The 22268-nt window shown below is 43.7% G+C and overlaps 1 protein-coding gene across 10 annotated transcripts in view; it reads right to left on the reverse strand.

Moving 5' to 3' along the window:
- The window catches only part of EPB41L3 (erythrocyte membrane protein band 4.1 like 3), a 147837-nt gene extending 126445 nt beyond the window's left edge, over positions 1–21392 (reverse strand). For 3 of the 10 annotated variants that reach the window (XM_044243366.1, XM_044243365.1, XM_044243363.1), the window contains exon 1: positions 21292–21370. The gene's annotated coding sequence lies outside the window, so the exon portion shown is untranslated. Of the gene's footprint in view, positions 1–21291 lie in introns of all 10 variants that reach the window. The other 7 variants (XM_044243368.1, XM_044243362.1, XM_044243360.1 and 4 more) reach the window with 7 other exon arrangements.
- Between the last annotated feature and the right edge of the window lie 876 nt (positions 21393–22268).

Genomic DNA, 22268 nt, shown 5'->3' on the forward strand with positions numbered 1-22268 from the left:
GAGCCAGGTCAGAGTGGTTAAGCACCTCCCCATGAGTTAAAATGTTCTGGTTAGAAAAGGCCAAAGTATAATAATCCATCTCCTGCATGAATATTATTTTTCTTGCTGAGGTCACTGCCAATCCAATAAGAAGTTAAAGATAAATTATACTAACTTGTCCTCCAATTAAATACTTCCCAAGAATTTAAATGCAATGTTTCCATGGTTAAAATTCTACTTGAAAGGAAAAAAAATCTAAAAACTAGCATGTGAAATCTGATTAACAGTAAAATAGGTAGTAACAATTTAAACTAATTTCTCTCCACCAATGTTACATAGCGTAACTCTCTTATTGACGTACATTATTTAGGGGAACAAAATTAGAAAATGCAACACGAATTGACTTCTGTTTTCCTCCAGATAACATCACACATGTACTCCTCCCAACCCCCCCAGGTTCCAAGAGTATAAAGCTCAGACTTGCACTCACAACTTATGGACTGGGCATAATACCTACCTAACAAAGATGTTGCAGGCTTAGAGATAGCAGAACATCAAACCAGAACATAAGCTCCATGCAGAGCAGAAATTTTCTGGTTTCCCCTCACTGTTATGTAGTAAAGTTTCTGGCATATAATAGGTTCTCAAGAAAAATTTGGTCAGTAAGCAAATGCATGTAAATTGTTATTTACATGTTAATCCAGTAATGTTTTGAGTTCCAGCTAAATAACAAATTAGCTGGAACTCAAAACATTACTGGATTAACTTAATCATAAAATGCTGAAATACTGACAGACTCAACATTAGCCATTAAAAGCCTTAATCCCGTTATTTAATATTAACAATTAAGAATTTAACTTTGTAGCAAGAATGCAATTAAACATTACCAGACAATGTATATCAGACGTTTACCACAAGTAAAAGGGTTATCTTTGTAGAACAGATATATTTACTCCTTTCAATGCCAAACAGATATTTACAGTTACAGTATAATAATAATGTAGCCAATGGATTTCTGTAGACATAAATGGTGATCTGGATAAGAGAAGGTATTTGCCATGCAAGGCATGTACCATATGCATGCAAGACTGTATGTTTCATTGTTTTGTGCTCTACTTCAAAAATATACAAGTGCAATTTCATCAGCCTGTTCACCAAAAAATGTCATTAGAGTGTAAAGCCTTTAGAATACAGATCTATTCCCTTGGTTACTGACCCAGGTCTACATTCAGCAAGCTGAAACAATGAACTCCTAACCTGGTTCCTAAAAGTCATCCTAACAGGAGCCAGGTTGTAAACAATGAAAACGTTAACAACACAAAGCAACGGATTTAAAGTAACAGACATGGTTTCCATTTCACTACAATGCACCACAAGTCATATTATACTGACTGGAGTTTGAGATTGAAAGAGAAGAAATATCAAGAACCCCAGTATCAAAAACGTATGCATCAAGCAAATGGGGATATACAAAAGGAGTAATTTCCGTTGAATTTCCATGAGGACAGACATATATACCATGTACATTATACAAGGGCCACAATTACAGCGAAAGCAGTGGTTTCCGTATTTCTAGATTTCACAAACTGGTAAACCGACATTACTGAACATGAAATGGTCTTAAATTTGGCTACTGAACCAAATTTCATCCACAATGGTTTCTGAATAGAAGGTATTCAAAGTAGATCACTCCAAGTTTTTCTGTTTTCCCCCATGTCTTCCTCTCATTCTACACCACCACAGTTCCCTCGTGATAATTCTTTTTTTCCTTCCTTAAACTATTTAAATCAGATTTTTTTGGTCAATTGAAACAATAAATCAACGCTGCAAACCAGAAATAGATTGATACTATCAAACTGATAGAAATAAATTTATTGGATGCCTGGGTGGCTCAGTCACTTAAGCATCTGCCTTTGGCTCAGGTCATGATCCCAGGGTCTTGGGATCGAGTCCTACCTCAGGCTCCCTGCTCAGCAGAGAGTCTGCTTCTCCCTCACCCTCCGCTGCTCTCCCTGCTTATCCTCTCTGTGAAATAAAATAAAATCTTTTAAAAAAATAGAATAAAAAAATAAATTTATACATAAATTTATAAGCAGAAAAATTAGGGACAATCTTTTTTGCAAAATAAAATCTGATTCTTCTCCATCTAAATTTTCAAACTATATTCAAGTTAAAAAAAATTTAATACCTATTAGTTTTAAGCTTGACTTCTTTGAGAAACGCTGTCCAAGATCATGTCCTTACTATTTTTGGTTTTAAAAAACGTTTAAAAAAAAAAGATTTAAAAATATGCATATAGCTTTATAATGCCCTACAAATAGATATTTAAATACAAATTTTAAACATGATTTACGTACACACACATATATCCCTAAAAATACGAATCTACTTAATTCTTACAATACACCTATAAAGTGGGTATTATTACTATTCCCAGTTGAAGAAACTGAAGCACGCAGAGGTTATTTAACTTTTTTCTGGTCATACAGACAGTAGTAATTGGCTGGGCTCTTCACTACTATATTATCCTGCCAACAGCTGCTTTCCTACTGTCCTTAATTAACAAATACAAACAAAACACTTCCATTGGTCATTTTCAGGAAACAGGACAGATCAGGGATTCTATGTTGCTAAAACATAAACTCATCTCTCCTCTAACATCATGTTCTATGGGTCAAGCAAGGAGGCCACATTCTTGTATCTCAACCACTCAGAAAGTTAAGGCCCCTTCATTCTACCTATGGACAAGTCCCAGGGAGGATCTGCTGAGCTGGCTTGGCTCACACGGCTGGGATGGAGAAGCAAGACTGACCAGGCCTGGATACCTAGCCTACCGCTGTAGCCAGGAAGCCGGCAGCCTGTACTGGCAGCCCCAAACAGTCACAAGAAAGAAGTCAGCAGCAACTCTCCAAAGCAGTAGGCAGCAGGTGCTGGTCAGACTGAAGGAGGCACACAACAAATGTTAACGCTGTGAGATCACTTGTCTGACTTGTTCCAACTGTTCACTGGTAATCATGCATTGCAGAAAACCCAGTTTCAGCCCAGAGAGGCCACATTTCATTGCATTCCATTCAAAATGATATGCAAAAGTAAGAGCAGCCAAGTAACAGAAGTTCCCCTCCTTCTGTGCCCTTTCAACATTTGTCCCTCCCTGGCCCAAGAAGAGCAGGGCCCGACAGCCCAGGAGCCTCCCAGAAGCATTAGGGCCAGCCAACCAAAGCAAGAGGAGTCCGTCCAAGAGCAACTGCATGGCCTGGGAGAGCTTTCATGGTCCAGATCAGGACCATTCCATGGACTCCAACTCCATTTGAACCTAACTCTATGAAGTATCAGTAATATTCATAACCTTATAGCAACACAATGAGGTCAGCTTTACTACAATTCCCATTTCAGATATGCACTTAGCCTGTGCACAGCTGTCACATAAACCCAAAGCCAGTGTTAGCATCCACACTTTGCAGGTGTGGTGAAGAAACTCTAAAAAACTTTTCATGACTCCACCGTTAGGAAAAAAGTGCCTGAGCTAGGATTAAACACACAGACTGTATAATAAGCAAGGACAACTAACTGCCTGTCACAAATCTGATCCAAAACTCCCGCAATTATAACCCATATAAATGTTCTGTATATAGTATAATCACAGTACATGTGCATGATTATTGTACAGATATTATCTATCTAATACAAAACATGAAGATTTGCATCTATCTTCTTAGAACCTGAAGGTGTGAGAAGAATGATCTTAGAGCACACAGGTCTTCTCAATCTGCCATTATTAGAGAATACCTAAACTGGCATCTTCTTTACCACTCAACTTCTCTTTATCAGGTAGATGCATTAAAATCATTGCAGTGTCCCTAGCCCATCTCCCAAAAAAGATTCTTTCTACAGGAGAAACAGCCAATGCATACGGAATGTTTATGAGGATCATAATGAAGCTGGTATTTCTACTAACATGTTGTCAACTTCAACCTCTTCTCAGTATAAAAGAACACTAAGAAACAAGAGTGTTCCATCAGGCAGTACCATCTCACCAGAAAGCCATAAAAACAATTACCTATGTCCTCACAGTCTCTTAAAAAAAGAGAGCTGCAAAACATCCAATTTGCTGATCCGGGACTGAGACAGAATCCCGAGTGTTCGTGCTAAAGAACATCAGCTTCAAACTGAGTCAGGTTGTTTGTCATCAGAGGTCCTGAAATCTGTGAAGCCACCTATAGACGGATCCTAGGAGGTAGAGCCCCTGTAGGCCTTGAGCAAACCTGGTCCCGTGGGCCATCAACCAAAGTACTTCATGAGGAATGATTATGAAGGCACGGGTCTCCCACATCTGCAGTAACTACACAACATCTAATTTGGTATCTTCTCTATCAGTCGACTCCCGTGCTCGCTTCGGCAGCAATTATACTATCAGTCGACTCCCCTTTATCAACCCGAAATGCCCAGCTCACACTGATCTTAGAGCCTCATGCAGAAATAAGTCACTGTGGGGGCACCTGGGTGGCTCAGTGGGTTAAGCCTCTGCCTTCAGCTCAGGTCATGATCCCAGGATCCTGGGATCAAGCCCCATATCGGGCTCTGTTCTGGGCAGGGAGCTTGCTTCCTGCCCCACTCTCTGCCTGCCTCTTTGCCTACTTGTGATTTCTGTCTGTCAAACAAATAAAATCTTAAAAAAAAAAGAGAGAAAGAAAGGAAGAAGGAAAGAAGTCACTGTTGGCATCAAGAAAAAAATATATATAGTTTAAACTTGAAAAATGTAAGGTAAGGGTCATGGGGACCAACCACTCTCTACAGTCAAACATCTGTGTAAAATTTTTGATTCCCCCAAAACTTAACTGCAAGTAGCCTACTGTTGCTGGAGGCCTTTCCAACAACATAAGCAGTCATATGACACATATTTTGTAATATGTACTATATACCACATTCTTTTAATAAAGCCAGAATAAAGAAAAATGTGAAGAAAATCAAAAGCAAGAGAAAATATATGGTACTCTACTGTATTTATCAGAAAAAAATTTGCATTAAGTGGACCTTCCCAGCATTGATCAAAGTTCAACTGTAATTGAAAACAAATTTAAGAATGAAGAGAGATCATTCAGCTTCACCAGCTCTGAGTACCTAGAGCTAAATAGGGAGAAATTCTGGATTTCTACCCTCCTGACGTCTAGATAGGATACTTAAATTTAGAGAAAAATGTAATTTCCTGTAAAGTAATAGAAATAAAGCAGGAATGAAAATTTTCTTTTGGCTAAGAAATTCTTTAGAACTAACTTATAGATGATTTTGCCATAGATGAAAACAAAAATATCTATCTTTATATCTCACAATAATTTCCTACTATATTCCAAAAGAAAAACATTATTCAGTTTTCTTTAATTAGATGCATACCTAATCAAAACCTCACTTATCTACTTGATATTTCACTGAAGAGCTCAGAATTAAAAACCAACTAATCCTTGATTTTCCCAGGACAAAGAGTGAAAATGAGAGAAGTACAAATTATTTTCTAAATTACAAGACAATGGAATATTCATTGGTAAGAAAAAAAAACCCCTGTTTACCTTACACTGTGCTAAAATTGGAAGGGGAATAAAAAGGGGGCAGGCCAGATGGTACGTCTGGGAAGATATTGACAACGTGGAAGTGTTAATTCTTGGGGAGGGGGTAAATTACTATATTCTAACAAGCATCAAGAATCTCAAGTTGAAGTTAATTGAAAATGACTGGCACCCAACTGTCACTCTGGAAGCATGACACTGCTCAGTGACGTATGTCTTGACTTGGCAAACAGACCCATTCTTTTACTTCCCAAGAAGATCCCGCAGGCTGTACAGGCAAGCTTTCTCAGCGGGGAGTCTCACTTTTTAAGGTTATACTTACAAGTTACAGTTCACTCACTTTTAACGAAACCAGATCTACTAAATATTAAAGATTGACTTAGATTTTTCCTTCACTGATGCATGGGATTGTCTCCCATTCTATTTTAAATGTCTCCTTCATTTAGGTATTTCTTGGGCACCCATCACGTGCTTGGCACTGTTCTAAGAGCTCGGGTCTATGACAAAAAAGCAAAGCTGATCTACTCTGGGTGGGGCAGGTGGCAATAAACATAAAAAGTAAAATATGTTTAATACGAAAAAACGTAAGCAGGGAAGGGGAACAGGTAGTGTTGAATGGGGCGAGGGGTGATGGGGCCTTAAGTACAAGGGGTAACTTGTGTAAATATGCTGGTGGAGAATGTTCTGGGCTGAGAGGACAGCATCTCTGAGGCAGAAGAACAAGCCTGTTCGAGGAGGAGTAAAGAAGCCAGGAACCTGGGCAAAAGCGACTGGTCTTCCCTAACGAGAAGTACGCCATGGAATCCCACAGATGTCAATGTACGTGATCACGAACTTCATGCCGAATGAAAAGGGCTGCAGAAGGATATACACAGCGTATCATGTAACGGTTTTTAAACCTTATGAAAAAGACCGCAGAAAGTTAGGGATGAGACAAACAGTAACAAGGAAAAGAATGCAGAACTGTTATCATGACGAGAAACACAAATACAGAAGGGCAGCTGCTCACTGGAGGCGGGGAGGCGTCCCTGTGGACGAGAATTTGAGGACAGACAGCACGTTGGACAAATGTTGGGTTTCTTCAGCTGGACGTCATCTATACAGCTGGTCACCACACCACGGCTCGACCTCTTTATGTTTCAGGAATGTTTTGCACTATTCTTTTTTTAATTAATTAATTTTTCAATTAACATACAATGTATTATTTACTTCAGAGGTACAGGTCTGTGATTCATCAGTCTTACACAATTCACAGCGCTCACCATAGCACAGACCCTCCCCCATGTCCATCACCCAGACACCCCAACCCTCCCCCCGCTCCCCTCCAGCAACCCTCCGTTTGTTTCCTGAGACCAAGAGTCTCTCATGGTCGGCCTCCCGCCCTGGGTCCCATCTCCTCAAACCTATCTCAGCATCTTCCGCTTTCTTAACCATCTGGGGGGGTCATCTCGACATTTACCTCTGAGTGACAGACGAGACGGGCCCAGCATTTCCGTTCAGTTATGAGCAAGAATATTTCCTCCCTGGGAGAATCATTTGTTATCATAAGGAGAAAGGGAGCAAATTAAGGGAACGAAAAAAGCTGTCATCACGTTTCTGGCACTCTGTAAGTACCCATTAGAACCTTTTACAGTCTCCAGAAGAGGGCTATGTGAAAGAAAATGCAGCAAATCTATGCTTAGTGCTTTAAACTAAGCTGCCTGTCACATTTTTAAATACAGCCCCTTCTCCACATAGGGGTGGGTATTTTTAGCAATGTCACCTTTGCTTCTCAATATACTTCTTTAAAAAAAGAAAACACCGTGGATAGAAATTTCTACTGCATTTTGTACCTCACCACCCATGCTCTCCGCCTCTCTCTGAGCGTCCTGGTATCCCAGGCGTGCACGTGTGTGCACTACTTCCAGTCCCTTACCTTCCTCTCCTTAACCCGCTGGGCAGTTTTCACCTCCCTCAGGAAGCCCCGGCCTGGGAGAGAAAGGACAGCTGGGAACTGGAAGGACCACTGGGCATGTTGGGGAAGAAGCACCCCTGAACTCCTGACTGAGAGCTGGCCAGCCCTGGAGGCAGCTAAATGCAAAGTTGTCTCAGGAATGGTATCCTCTGGGGACTTGGGGGGCCCAGAGACTTCTCCTTCCTGAAACACATTTCCCCAAAGTCCTCTCTCTAGGACCTCATCTTCCCCAGCTTTAATGACCTCTGAATTATAATGAGTTGGTGTCTGAACCTTGAAGCTGGATCTCTTTGGCTGGCTGAACCCCGGGTAAAGCCTCCTGGACATCTCTCCTTAGATGCCCCGTAGGACCCTTGGGCCCAACTCCTGATGTCTGTGTCCCTGTCACCAACCCCACCCTCAACCCAGGCCTCCCCCCCCGCCCCGAGACATAACCTCAGGGGCAGTAAGTGAGGCTACTCCCCTCCCCCTGCCTCCCAAACCCAACACATCAGCAAATATCACAACTCCATCCCCTAAACATTTCCCTCCATCTCCACTCCCAAATACCCTGAAATCCTCCTTGGACAGTTACTATGTGCAAAGGACTTACACGCAGGGCTGCTGGAAGGACTAATTTATTGTGGAGTGATTATTTTTAGTTTATAGAAAAAGGAAGTGAAATTTTTAAGGTTAAGTATTTTCCCGACGTTATAAATCTAGATGGCTGTGGAGTCAAGACTTACTAATAAGCTTACGGATTCATTCATTCACTAAAACAAGAGACTCAAAACCAGTCATTTTAACTACAACTGACAGACTGTCTCTTGAAAAGGAAATTCCCTAGATTACTTCAAGAGCCAAAGTAACGGTTCTGAAAATCACATTTGACCACATGCGCCAACAGGGCAAAACTCCTCCTTGCCTCCGCATCTCCTCAAGGCGACATAAAGCATGGGGCCCTGAGCTCTGACCCAGCGGTCTTCAAGGCTCGTCTTATCTTCTCCCCACTGTCCCTGGGTCCCATCTTGCTTCTTAGTCAGATGCAGTTTCCTTCAAGTTCTCCAAGTGACTTAGCTCTCTTGTTCCTCTCAGCCTTTGTACAAGGGGGCCAGTCACCTCAAACATTCCTGGTAGCCTACCCTAGACCCAGCCGGGCCCTCCCCTGTTTCTGTCATGTGCCGATGCGAGGTCACTGTTCAGGTCTTAGGTCTGACATCTCGCCCTCTTCTCCCAGGACCTCACACCCAAGTCCAGTAGGAGAGCCTCCTGGTCTCATTCACTGTCCCAAACTCCCATGGCTTTACCAGTCCTGATGGATTGTCACCGCCAAGCAGGCAATCCCTTAACTCTGTGCCCTGCGTGACACGGAGCCCCTGGAGAGTGGGCACTGGTGATCATTTTGTTCACCACTCTGTTGTTGGTAGCTGCAGAATGCTGACACTTCGTAAGTCCTCAAGATACATTCTGCTGTGAGAACAAATGGAGGCACAGAACTGGGGCGTGGAGCACAAAAAAAGTCAAACACGCTCCTTTTCCCGATGTATGCCATCTTAACTCCCTACAAAGACTGCCGATTATTGTGTGCAACTTTACAACTTGACAAGAGCTTTCCCATCAATCACACACTTGGTCATCGCCAAGAATTCTATAGGAAGAAGATGGGGGTTGCTCTGCAAATTCCGATCTCTCCCTCAGAGAGGCTTGGTGACTTTTTTTTTTTTTTTAATTTTTTAAATTTTTTTTAAAGGATTTTATTTTTTTGACACAGAGCACAAGCAAGGAGAGCAGCAGACAGAGGGAGAGGAAGAAGCAGGCTACCCACTGAACAAGAAGCCTGATGCAGGGTTCAATCCCAGAACCCTGGAATCATGACCACAGCCAAAGGCAGACACCCAACCAACTGAGCTACCCAGGTGGCCCATGGCTCGGCGACTTCTTTCAGCCAAGTTGCAAATAAACGCAAGTCTTCGGGCATATCTGTCGGGTACACCTGTGAGATCCTTCAGAAGAACAGGATTGGGTTGGGACCCAGTCAAGGTTCTGGATTCTGGTTAACTAGACTCACAATCAGACTTCAGAAAAGGGGCAGCTGAAAATGGAACAGGCTCAGGGGCGGATGTAGGTTTTGTCAGTGCTAAAGCTTTTACAATTTGGGGCGCATTCTTTAAGAAAAAGGGTTATGAAATTACGAATCCAAACCTAAGTCACAAGTGTCCTAAGTTTCACAGTCCAAATACAAGCACGACAGTAGGAGAAACTAAGCTTATATAAGAAAGAAGAGGAGGTGTATTCAAAGTCAAAGCAGTATCACAAGAAAGGTAAGGCACAGGAAAAGGGGGGACAAGAGGAAAAGTTGCTTATTCAGCAGTGACACGGGGTCCTTGAGGCACTGTACCAGGTCCACACACACGCGATGATTACAGATGGTGCCCCTGCCCCAGACCACTTACAACGGAGAATTAGCATCACAGCTAAAGAGAAGAGGTACAAACAAGGAGGACCTGGTAAAATGTTAAAAGTCCCCAAATGGCAGTATCTAAAGCAGCCCTCCACACACATGGTCACTGTGATCTGGTCCTGCTTCAGAGCACTCATCTCCCTCAGAAATCACATTAATTTGCTTATTCCCTATCCCCCTGCTTAAACCACAGGGCAAAGAGGAGAAGCAGAGGGTCTGGCTTATCCTGTTCACTGCTGCCATCCTAGCACCAAGCAAGTACCAGGTTCACGAGGAGCCTTCCAGAAGTATTTGTGGAATAAACAAATGAATGAGTGAAGGAATGAACAGAGGAATCAAACCCTACAAAGGCTCCAAGTCCCAAGCTTTGGTTCATGTCATCGGTCTTTACAGTCTAAACGTGCATTTTGGTATTTTAATCTTTTAAAAGTAACCATCGCTGTTGCCAAATGAGCATCCTGCTTGGACAAATCATAATTTCAAAGAAGCCTGGCTCAGAGCCAAGCAGCCGGGAAGAAACATGGGCACCGGCAAACTCAAGGAGGAAGTGGAGTCAGAAGACGCGGTTGGTTTGTTTCACTTCTTTCTTTAGGCTGACAGACACTTGACTCAGAGTCATGTGGAGAAGGGGTAGTTGGGACTGAAGCTGGTCTGCGTGGAAAAGACCTGGACCCACTGTCGGGGCGAGTAAAACGTTCAATGAGACAGAGAGGGTGGAAGCCAGCCAGGCGCAGGGTGTAGATATGAGTTCGGGGGACATCTTTGCTGTGACTGGCAACACGGGCTCCTCAGGACACTAGGAAGACCACATAAGGTCATGTATAATTCTAGTCAGGAGAAGTGCAGGCAGAGAGATCACCAGGTTGAAATCCAACTCTTAAGTAAGAACAGGGAGAAATAACAGGTGGAACAGTAAACGGATGAAACCAATACATGTTTCAGGGGAACAGTTTGCTGAAAATTAAGTAGAAAAGGAGTTTAGGAAATTTAATTTACTAATATTTGTATATCCCATCTTTTGCCCTTTACATCTATTGTCTAAATGTTAAGGCACTCGGGAAGGTGGTTCCAAGATGTAGGTCTGGTGACGCCTGGAGACACTGCCCGGAGAGGGAGGAAAGTGACCGAGGACACCTTCATCCCCACTTGCACTCTCCCTGTGCCGGGAGCTGTGTGACCAGGAAAGCTGCTTCAGACCCGCCGGTGGCCCCATGGCTGCAGCTCCAAGGTGTGGAAGCTCCCTTCGGAATTCATCTTCGGACCCTAAGAAATTGATGTAATGCTAGGATGAAATACAAGTGACTTTTGTTTTGTTGTCTCTCTCCATAGAAAAGTGAGAAATGTGTCCTTTTCGGATAGGAGAAAAGAGAAACTAAAGATAATTACTATGTATCATAATGTAATCTGGACACTTACCATTTACATAGTATCACTAAGAATCCTAACAATTGCAGAGAAAACAAAGGTTTTAGTCATTTTCATTTCTGCCTAGGTTAAGAATGTCCTAACAACTTAAGAGTTATCCGTAAAACCCAAATAGCTCAGTATGATTTTGATCAGCAAAAACACCTTTACTCATAGAGGCATTTCCTCTTTACTGATTATACTCCATTTGTGTATTACCACAGAGAAAACTAGCCCCAACTGAAGGCGTACTGAGCCACACAGTTTCACTTACTAATTTGTTAGATTATTGTATTTATTTATTTGCTTGCTTGCTTGCTTGCTTAGAGCATACGTGGGTGGGGGGTGGGCAGAAAAGGGGCAAAGGGAGAGAGAGAGTCCCTAAACATGCATGGGGTCCAATCCCATGACCCCCATGACTACAACCTAAGTCGAAAACCAAGAGCCCCTTTCACTTACTAATTTAACACTCCTGACCATTATGCTACAGAATTACCATCATCCCTATTTAACAGATAAGAAAACTAACCTTTAATCCTACTTCCTTAATCTTTTAAATTTTACTTAACTTCCTAGAAGGACCACAAAAGGGATTAAGAGATGACCAGCCCTGGTGAAAAGCAGGCAGGGCTCTTTACGCTGAGCATTCTCTCCGACATTAGTACTATTGATTGACACGGTAGTATCTTCCCAGATTTAGTATCTTCCCAGATTACGTATTTACCAGAGAGTAACCAGTAAACTAAGAAGCTGTTGAGACAAGATTCCTTGAAACAGCTATCTCAAAATGTGGCCCGGAATACACTTACATACCTGTTCACATACAAATGCCTGGACCCAGCTCCAGACTTATTAAGTGAGAATTATGGATGGGTCCCTAGAATTGCTTTTTAGCAAGTTCCCCAGGAAATTCCACTACACAAGAAGATGTGAAAACCACTGAGACTAATTCCTTGCAAACCTCTACTACTGTCATTTGGAGTTTCAAATTTGACAAAATTTTATTATATTCATGGAGGGTCATCTTTTGGATTATGGAGTTTGTGCTGGAATGTCCCACAATTCCATACTCTCCAGGGGGATTTATCTTTGCAATCTTAACTGCTAACAGGTCATTAGGAACAAGCAAAGTAGGCAAATAAAGTAGCTTAATTGTGAAAATATTTACTGTGTGTCTACTCTCATTCCACATGGCTCTAGAGGTCTTCAGATACATAGGTCTCATTTCAACCTTCCTGTTGGCACCATCACTGCCATTTCACAGCTGGAGGACCTTGCCCAGAAAAATGGAGCAACCTGCCCCAAGTTACCTAGCTGAAGAGGAGCAGATGTTTCAATCCAGATCTACTCTAACTCACTCTATTTTCTTTATTCTGCAACACAGTTCCTCCCCCATGAATTACAGCTATCTAGATTTCAGGCTTTAAGGGGAAGAATTTTCCAAATGTCTTGAGCAAATTGGTCAACTTCTATACCTTTTCCAACCCCATACTTTGTCCACTAACAGTATACGGTTTAAGCTCAAGTTAATAAAAGTCACCACCTATAACACAAAATAATGGCATAGAGCAGACAAAGATCAAGAATTCTCTCAAATGAAATCACCAAACACTGTATCTCCACAATGTGAGTAACTCTAGACACAAACTGCATAAAAACAAGCAACTCCCAGGCCCACCCTTGGGCTTAAGCTCCATCGTGGCCACCTAGCAGAAGACTAGGTCCACCACGTCAGTTAGCGCCATCTTGGGATCATACCACTATTTTCCTCAGCCATCTGAATGTAGGAAAATAACAGGGATGTCAAGTAAAATTAAAAATCAAAACCAAGGGCTTGTCTCTAACCCAAGAGAGTGGCCCATATCCATGGAGAATCTGCATGAAATCTGTGAACGGAGTCCAACATTCACTAACCCTCTACTGCTGAAGACAAAGGCAGGGTTCAAGACCCAGGGCAGGCTTTTTGTTTGTTTTCTTTGTCCTTGGAAGCCTCCATACCTCCTTAACTATCTCAGACCCTTTAGTATTTCGACTCTGAATTCAGAGACGCCCAGGTGTCTGCTGCCTGTTGGGGGATGCTGGGATGCACTAGGGAAGACAGTTGGTACCTGGGACCTCAAGGTTAGGCTGTGTCAGGGAAGGTCATCTGTCTGTGAATAGACTCTTGTCACAGTTTGAATTAAGAAATCAAAAAATAGGGTGCCTGGGTGGCTCAGTCATTGGGTGTCTGCCTTCAGCATGGGTCACAGTCTCAGGGTCCTGGGATCAGGCTCCCTGCTCAGCGAGAAGCCTGCTTCTCCCTCTCCCACTCCCCCTGCTTGTGCTCCCTCTCTCCCTGTGTCTCTCTCCGTCAAATAATAAATAAAATCTTTAAAAAAAAAAAAAAAGAAAGAAAAGAAAGAAAGAAAAAGAAAAAGAAAAAGTATATGGCTAAAACTTGGTTGTTTTTGTTTATCAGGACTAAACACACACACACACACACACACACACACACACACACGACACTGGGATGCACACAAATGCCACTAACAATTTTAATTTTGTTTAATGTCCTGTTCCACCATAGCCCCCTGATGTGTGTGCTACAAGACAATGACAAAAAGTACAGGCAGCAAGTAGCAGGAGGAGGAGGGGCTGGACGACAAGATTTCAAATAATCACCATCGTTAAGGTAATGATCCTTCACTAGTGTTGTATAGGACCCAAAGAAAATATTCATTTCCCATTAAAAATAATGATGGAGATACAGATTTGCATACATGAGAAAGCTTCCCAGGATATACTGTTACATAAAAAAGAAAATGGTTACATATAATGTTTAAGCAAGGAATCTGTTCTTGTAAAATAGGTGCCTATCTGAGTTTGTACATACACAAAATAAAGCTACTGTTATTTAATAGGCACTTATGATACATCGGGTACTATGTTTAGTGCTTTGCATGTATTGTAGCACTTAAGATGGGAGTGTTAAGGCCATTTGAGAAATTAGCAAACAGAGTCAAGGAAGTTGGGAGTTGACCCAGGTCACAGAACGATTAAATAGTGAGACAGGGAGCCCAACACAAGGCTGATTCCCATTATGGTATATTAGACATGCCAAGAGATAGCTTTGGAAGGATGTTTGCCAAAAATATTAACAGCAGCTGTCTTGGGGGGGGTCTCCTTTTTGTTTTTTAGCATTTTAGAATACATCTTACTTCATTTTATTATGTTTTTAGAGGGGGCAGGGAGGGGCAGAAGGACAAGGAGAGAAAGAATCTTAAGCAGGCTCCATGCCCAGTGGGGAGCGCAATACCAGGTTCAATCTCACGACCCTGAAGACCATGACCTGAGCTGAAATCAAGAGTTGGACACTTAACCAACTCAGCCACCCACGTGCCTCTAGAGCATATTTTAAAGTCAGCATGCAGTATTTTTTAATATCTAAATTAACAAACGTGTTTTATTGGGAAGAATAAATAAGCAGCATGAAAATCTTCCCATCTTCCATATGTCTAATCTTCCACTCGATACAGCCCCCAAAACAACTAACCTCCGACTGAACGTGACCACGAAAAATATACGGAGTTGTCATCACAATCAATTTCTGAAAAATTCTGGATTAGGCCACTAACAAAAGGTCATCTATCTCCAGACTCCTATTCTTCCAATACAACCTACATTGATCACCATATAGACACTCTTCTTCCCTACTCAATTACCTTCATTGGCTCCCTACTATATCTAGTAAAGTCCAAATATCCTTTTGTCTCATATTCAAAACCTTCTACAAGGAGGCCCCACATGTTCTCCTTCAACTCGTCTCCTACTACTCCCTAGGGTAAATGCTACATTCCACCTAAATTTAGGCCTGTTGACTTTTGGAGAGGACTCATCTCAATCAAAGCCCAGCCGTATTCCAAGGACCAAACTAGAATATTAAGACCATTCAATAGATGTGTCCCATAAGGTAAAGCACATAATGAAACATAATTACTGGGGCACCTGGGTGGCACAGTTGGTTAAGTGTCTGACTCGGTTTCAGCTCAGCTCATGATCTCAGGGTCGTGAGATCAAGCCCCTCACTCAGCAGGGAGTCTGCTTAAGATTCTCTCCCTCCCGGGCGCCTGGGTGGCTCAGTGGGTTAAGCCGCTGCCTTCGGTTCAGGTCATGATCTCGGGGTCCTGGGATCAAGTCCCGCATCGGGCTCTCTGCTCAGCAGGGAGCCTGCTTCCTCCCCTCTCTCTCTGTCTGCCTCTCTGCCTACTTGTGATCTCTGTCTGTCAAATAAATAAATAAAATCTTTGAAAAAAAAAAAAAAGATTCTCTCCCTCCTTCTGTGCCTCTCCGAAAGCATGTGCACTTTATCTCTTTAAATAAAATTCTTAAAATCTTAAAAAAAATAATTACGAATACACAGAATGAGCCATATAAAGAAGCACTGATTATAAAGCATTTTTTTTTAAAAATTTGCACATCCAAGTGACGAACCATTTTCCATAAAATTCATGGCACCATTCATCGTAAGAGACACAGTACTCTGCCAATCAAGCAATGACTCATACACCAGAATTTCTCTTTTCTAGTTATTTAAAGAACTCTTAGATTTATTTAGGTATTCTAGGCATAAATAAATACACAGAAACAAAATAATTTGTCCAAGGTATTCCCTAAAAATTCTTTACTCAGACTGACTCCTTTGAATTGCAGACCGACTCAGTTTTCTCCGTCCCTGCTTTCCCACAATGCCATCCCCTGTGCATCTCTATCAGTGAGGCACCATTTCCTACCAGTGCCCGTTACTACTCCAAGGTTTTCCTCCAGTCAGCTGACATCCAATCTCCAATTTTGGATGCATGCTCCAATCAGTGAAATCAGTTGCCTGCTTTCTCTCTGCCACATGGTTGAGAGGAACTATAATTCCTAGCCCAAATTCAGACATGTTAAAATGCAAAAATAAAAGTTTGTTGTAGACATGATGATATCTGGGGCTTACAGAAAGACACAGAGAAAGAAACTCACTGTTTGAGAATGTAAACACGACGTACAAAAATGACCAAAGAGGAGAGATCCACAACAGAAAATAGTTTTTCTTTTTTCAGTCCGACGTCAGGATCGGTATCATCACCCAGCCCTAATCCATTTTCAGCTTTTGTCACACACCAGTCCGATCCCTTTCCTCATCTTCTGAGAATTCCTTCTCTGCTGATGTCCTCCATGACACCAATTAGAGCTGGCAGGAAAGGAAGCAGGCCTCCTGCAGATCTTCCCTTAAAGAAACCATTCTTGTTTCTCTAGGTACCTGCAGTATTTTCTTCTCTAATATGGCAAAACCCCCAGAACCTACCTCATTCAAGCTATGGGGATAACAGCAAGCTTGTTAAGAAGGGGATCATGCCATTAAAAATAATGACTGCAGACATGGGTTCAGTAAGTCGCATTTTTAAATAAAGCAGCAGGGTCTTTGAAGCCTTTTCAAATGTTTTTTTTTGTAGCGAACCATAAGTCACAAATGGCCTCATTTTTCATTCAAGTCCATAAATATTTACTCAATGCTATAAGTGTTTAGACCTGCACTTGGTTTGGGGACGAAACTCCAAGATAAATAAGTTCCTACTCACATCATGCACTCAGTCACTCAGTAAAACTGGAGAGAAAAATAAACACACGAAGCAGGTTAAATATTGCATTTGTTTCCTAGGTCCAGTACGGACCCTTCTGCTGCCTTTTTTTTCCTCCCTCTTTTTTTAAGTTTGTAAGGAAGGGCTATAAGAACAATGTATCAATGTGTCAGCAATCTAAAAATTAAGTTGTCAGCTTTTTCTCTATACTGCAAATTACAAAAGAATTAGAGGTTTGGTGCTAATAGAAGCTTACAATTCTAAAGTGTGCAATTTAACCAATCACCGCAAGGTCTAAAAATGTAATACTGAAGACATTTCCACCAAGTGATCTGCAATTCTGGTATCTAATTTCAACTTCTCTACTTGTGTCATTCTTCCCATTCCCTACCTTCCCCCGGCTTTGGAAATTGTTCTGGAATAGCTGCTACACAGTGAAGAACTGCCCAGCTCCTCTACATGCATAATACGCTCACATGAAAAAAACGACAGTCATCTTGACCAAGGAAGTACAGAAAAGACAGTGAAGATGTGCAACTATCCTATGAGCGATCACTTCTTCATGCTCGTATCACATTACATGCAGAAATCAAAACGTGAAATGTACTTTACAGTTTCAGAATATCAGACTTGCTTTTATAATTTATTCAATACTAATTTGGGTGAAACCCGTTTGTAGTCATCTGTGTGCTAGAAATCTAAGTTAGGATTAAAATGTTAAAGTATAAAATAATTTGTGAAACAGTGTAAGTGGAAATCAATTACCCCAAACCACTGCAGATGTCTTGTAAACTTGTGAGATCTCCAGCTTCTTCCATCATTGCCAATTGCCAATTGCAATCACATCACTCAAAAATAAATCAGAAATGACACTGCTTACCCAGAAAACACACCATCTTTATAGACAACACATACTTTTAAAAGATAGTATTAATTATCTAAACCAAGAATTTAGCAAGAATGCTATTTTAGTGCAAAGAATAGTAAAAAAAAAAAATTGGCTCTGTGCATAAACAAAAATATAGACTCATTATTCTTGCTCTCTGGGTAATTGTTTAAATGGCCCTTTTTAAGATTCCATATACTGTTTTCCCCAATAAAAAGTAAATTCAATAATTTCTACTATTTCATAAAAAAAAAACCTTCTTCTTCCTTCATCTATGAAACACTTTCCTACACAGCCTTGAATTGACATCTACCTTCCCATCCTCCAAACAATACCTTATGGTGCAGTTCAACTTGAGAAAGGAGAGTCTCATTCATTTATCAAGCAAAGTTCAAGCCAGCAAGATGCTTCAGACCGTCTGGTTTTGCTTGCCCCACCCTTGTTTCCTTTGAGCCATAGTGATGTCACAACACCAGGCAGGGTAATGACTTCACTGCTCCAGTCCTTGCTTCTGAGCACACAATTCTTTGCTGCCAAGGCAAATCAACTGACAGCAGAACCCTGCAAGAGTGCCTGACGAATTCCCAACAAATTAGCAGCCAGCAAGCCTTTTGAAAGAAAGAGATGCAGCAATTGCACCACTAAAGATCCATCTAAATGAAGTGGTGCTAAAGATGAATTTGATTCATGGTTTTCAATAGTAAGTCTATATCCCGTAATAAAGCTGACACTCAGGGCAGAACTGTGGCTGGATGCTTGTAAGACGCTATGGGAACCAAAGATGTTCAGGGCAGTCAAGTAAATAAGTAACCTCTCTCTTCATTATAGCTCAATTCTCACAACTTCTCTGTCTCTCTCTCTCTCTCAAATGCATATTTTTCAGCTTACTCCTGAATGAAGTTCTATATCACTGAAGAGGACACAAATTCTCATTTGTGAATTTTAAGACTTCGTTTTAAAACGCTAACTTAAAAGATGAACATGTATACGACAACATGTAAGACTATATCCGGAACAAAAAGTTTCTGCCACATTTAATCCAACATCGAGTAAATGCAGGAAATATTCACCAACTTGTGACAGTATCATGTCTCTTAGTGAATGAAGAGTTACCTGTGTTGTATTGACGCATTTGACCCAAGGGTTCTAAAAAACCAATGTAGTTTCTAATCAAGAAAAAAAAAAAAAAAAATCCCTGGTCTCCTATTTCAACACAATTCAAAGTTGGCCAAAGTCCAAACCCCGTACAAGAACTGGCAAAAACTGCCTCTAATCTAAATCACATTCATGCAGAAGAAATGACTTGAAAATTAAATGTAAATACTCAGCGGAGACACTGACCTTTGACCTGTCTCTTCTGGAGCCTTCATCTAAAAGGTGTTTACAAATTAAGTAACGTTGCTACTCTTTTTATTACTGATAAATCACTCACAAAACATGTTCTTTTTGCAAAAAAGTATTTGCCTGAAGTGGATTAGCTAGCTGAACTTTATGCAGTACCTTATGCCTTGGATATAGTATTTTGCTTTCCTAAACTACCAGAAAATTATAATGCAAATAAGACAGTATTCAGAGATTTTCATCAGTGCCTTCTGAAATTAACAAAGTTACTGCTTCTCAGTCTAGAATCACAACTTTGTTACTCCAGCTGAAGTTTTTAAAAGTTTGAAACTAAAATTAAGATGCGTTTTTAAAAAACCCTGTGAGGGCCAAGATATAAATTGCCTCTCCATTCCCTGGAGTTTACTCAAGCTTGATGTGCTCCCCTTTCATAATGGGGCTTTTCTGGCTTAATTTGCAGTAATTGGTGCTGGGTCCAGGGCTCCCAGATAGACGTGGAATTTTTAGGATTTTGGCTTCCTGGAGGCTTCAAATATCAGAGTAAACCCCCCCAGAAGAATGTTTTCAGCACTTAGTGCGATGACTCTTCTGCTAACGTTCATGCTATCAAGGGAAACTCCAGGACACCTGGCCGCCTCTGGGAGCCTAAAATGGGCCCCCCCCAAAAAGTCAGGCAGGATATCTGCAAAAGCAATTGTATAGGACTGCAAGACTAATGTAAAAATACTGAACCACCAACTTCAACACGTAATGGAAGCACTGCATTAGCAGGACTGCCTGGCCCTTTCAGGATTTCCCAGCCCAGCCTCCACACGTAATTAATACCACATGTTTTCTTTATCATTCTGTCTGTTCTCCAACAATCTCTTTCCAACTTTAACCCTGGGCTGAAACTGGAAAAAACCCTAGAAAACTTTGGATCCGTATATATAAAACCCCAAAAGGAAAGACTGCTCCCACTTGCAAGGGACCAGTTACAATTTACTAGGTAACCACACCCACCGCATTGCAGAAGCCATGAACTTGGCGGGGGTTGGAGGGGAGAGGGGAAAGGGGGAGGGGAAGAAGTAGGGCGAGATGAGAGGGGAAAGCCAAGAAAGCGAGCCCCCACGGCAGGAGCTGCGAAACACCCGCAAGGAATTGGCCGACACCAGGACTCCCGCCGTCCGATTCCCCGGCCTCCCCACCCCCACGCGCCGCAAAGCCGCCCTCGCAGACACCTCCCGAGGCAGCTCGTAGCCCCGCGGGCGCCAGGTGAGCAGTGAGGCTCCCGGCCCCTCGGCCTCCCCGCGCTCCGGTTCCCGTGAGGGGAGCCAAGGGAGCGCAGGCTGGGGCGAGGGACGCCGCAGGTGCCGGGCCAGGAGCCACCTCTCTAGGATGCTCCCTCCTCCTCCCTAGGCTACCGGGCTGCAGCCCCTGCCACCGTCCGGGGGACGCCGCCCCAGTTCGGGGAACGAGACAAGTTACATAAAAGCGGCCGGCCAGCTCCCCAGCGGGGATGCTTTGTGCCGAGCGCACCTTACCCGCCCTGCGCCGCGCCCGCCAGCGCCAGGCACCCGGGACGACCCCGCAGCCGCGGCGCGCTGGGCTCAGGGCCCCTCCCGCTTGCCGGCCACCCGCCCCGGGCGGCGCCGCAGTGTCGCCCCCGGTCCCCCGCCCCTCCCTGCGCAGTCTGCCTCGCCCTCGCCCCCAGCCCCGGGGTAACTTAAAACATGGCGCCCCAAACGGGGGATTGGGGCAAATTGGTACTGCAGGGACGCAGGGACCGAACCGCCCCTCCCGGCCAGAGCTCCGGGGGAGGTCCCCAGGCCGGAGGCCGATGCTCAGGCTAAGCGCGCCGGCCCAGCCGATGCTGCAGCGCGGCCGGCGGGCGGAGCGGGCACGTCCCCGGCCGGGGGCGCAGCGCACCGGCTTGGCCCGGCCCCGCGGGGGTCCCGATCGGAGAGCGGGCGGGTTCCAGGGCCGGGCCCAGCGCTGAGCTCCCGCGGTTCGGGCGGCTGTGCGGCGCCAGAGCCACGCGTCAGCCGCGCACCGCGCGCTCCTCACCCCCGGCCTCCCGCTAGTCCTCCGCGCCTCGCAAACCGGAGACCCCCTAGGATCCCCCCCGCGCCGGCTGCCAGAAAAGTTACCTCGGCTGGGCAGGCAGCCCGCGCGCCGCGGCGTGGGGACTAGGCTCGGGCTTACGTCCTCCCGGCTGTGCGCAGGAGGCTCGGGCGTGGGGAGGAAGCCGCAGACTCCGGCTGCTCGCCGCCGCTCCCCGCCCCCCTTTGCAGGCGGCTCGGAGGCTCCGCGGAGCTGCGGCGGGGGCACACGCCCAGAGCCGGCGCAGAGAAAGCCAACCCCGTCCTGCCTTCGCCTCCCAGCTGCGGGGGAGGGGGCCACCGCAGCACTTCAGGACAGTTAGGTTGTAACAGGCTTCTTCATCCTGGCGCAGGGTCTGGCACGGGGACAACGCCATGAGACAGTTGCCAATAGCATTAGTCTTTGGATTTTCACTTTAGATTACAGCCCAGGCTTTCTGTCCCCTTCCTCAGGCCTGCCAGACACTACTGTAAAGGGGAGTGGGGGGAGGGCGCTCCTGGCCGTCAGGTGAGTAATTTACTGACTCAGGGACTGCAGTGATGGTTTTGTTTTCTTTCTTTTGGAAAAGAGAAAATAATCAAATTGGCAGCGTCTTGCGCAGGGTGGGTGTTCAAGAAATACGAATAGGGAACACCTGAATTAAAGGTTGAAGGAAGAGGCTGCCTTCCACGGCCCCTTCCTTCCCACTTTCTCCTTCCCACCATCAAGATCCAAAGTTACAGGTGGCCTCCCAAGCTTCCCAGTCTATCAGGGGAGTAAGTCATTATTGATCAAGCTTTCAGCTGAAATGGGGGGGGGGGGGTCACGCTCTGATTTACAGGTTAAAGAAATTATTCTAGGCCATCTCAACAGTAAACTCTAATCAAGTAACTAACTCGTCTATATTAAAATGTTTAAGGCCCTCTTTAAATGTTCCTCATCACCCTTTCAGAAGCTCACCCACTCACTTTAAGGTGGCAGGATGGATTCACAAAATATTGCATTTACTACTGGGTACCCAAGACATGGTGCCGAATAAAACCAG

Source organism: Neovison vison, chromosome 3, assembly GCF_020171115.1.
Source record: "Neovison vison isolate M4711 chromosome 3, ASM_NN_V1, whole genome shotgun sequence".
Lineage (NCBI taxonomy): Eukaryota > Metazoa > Chordata > Mammalia > Carnivora > Mustelidae > Neogale > Neogale vison.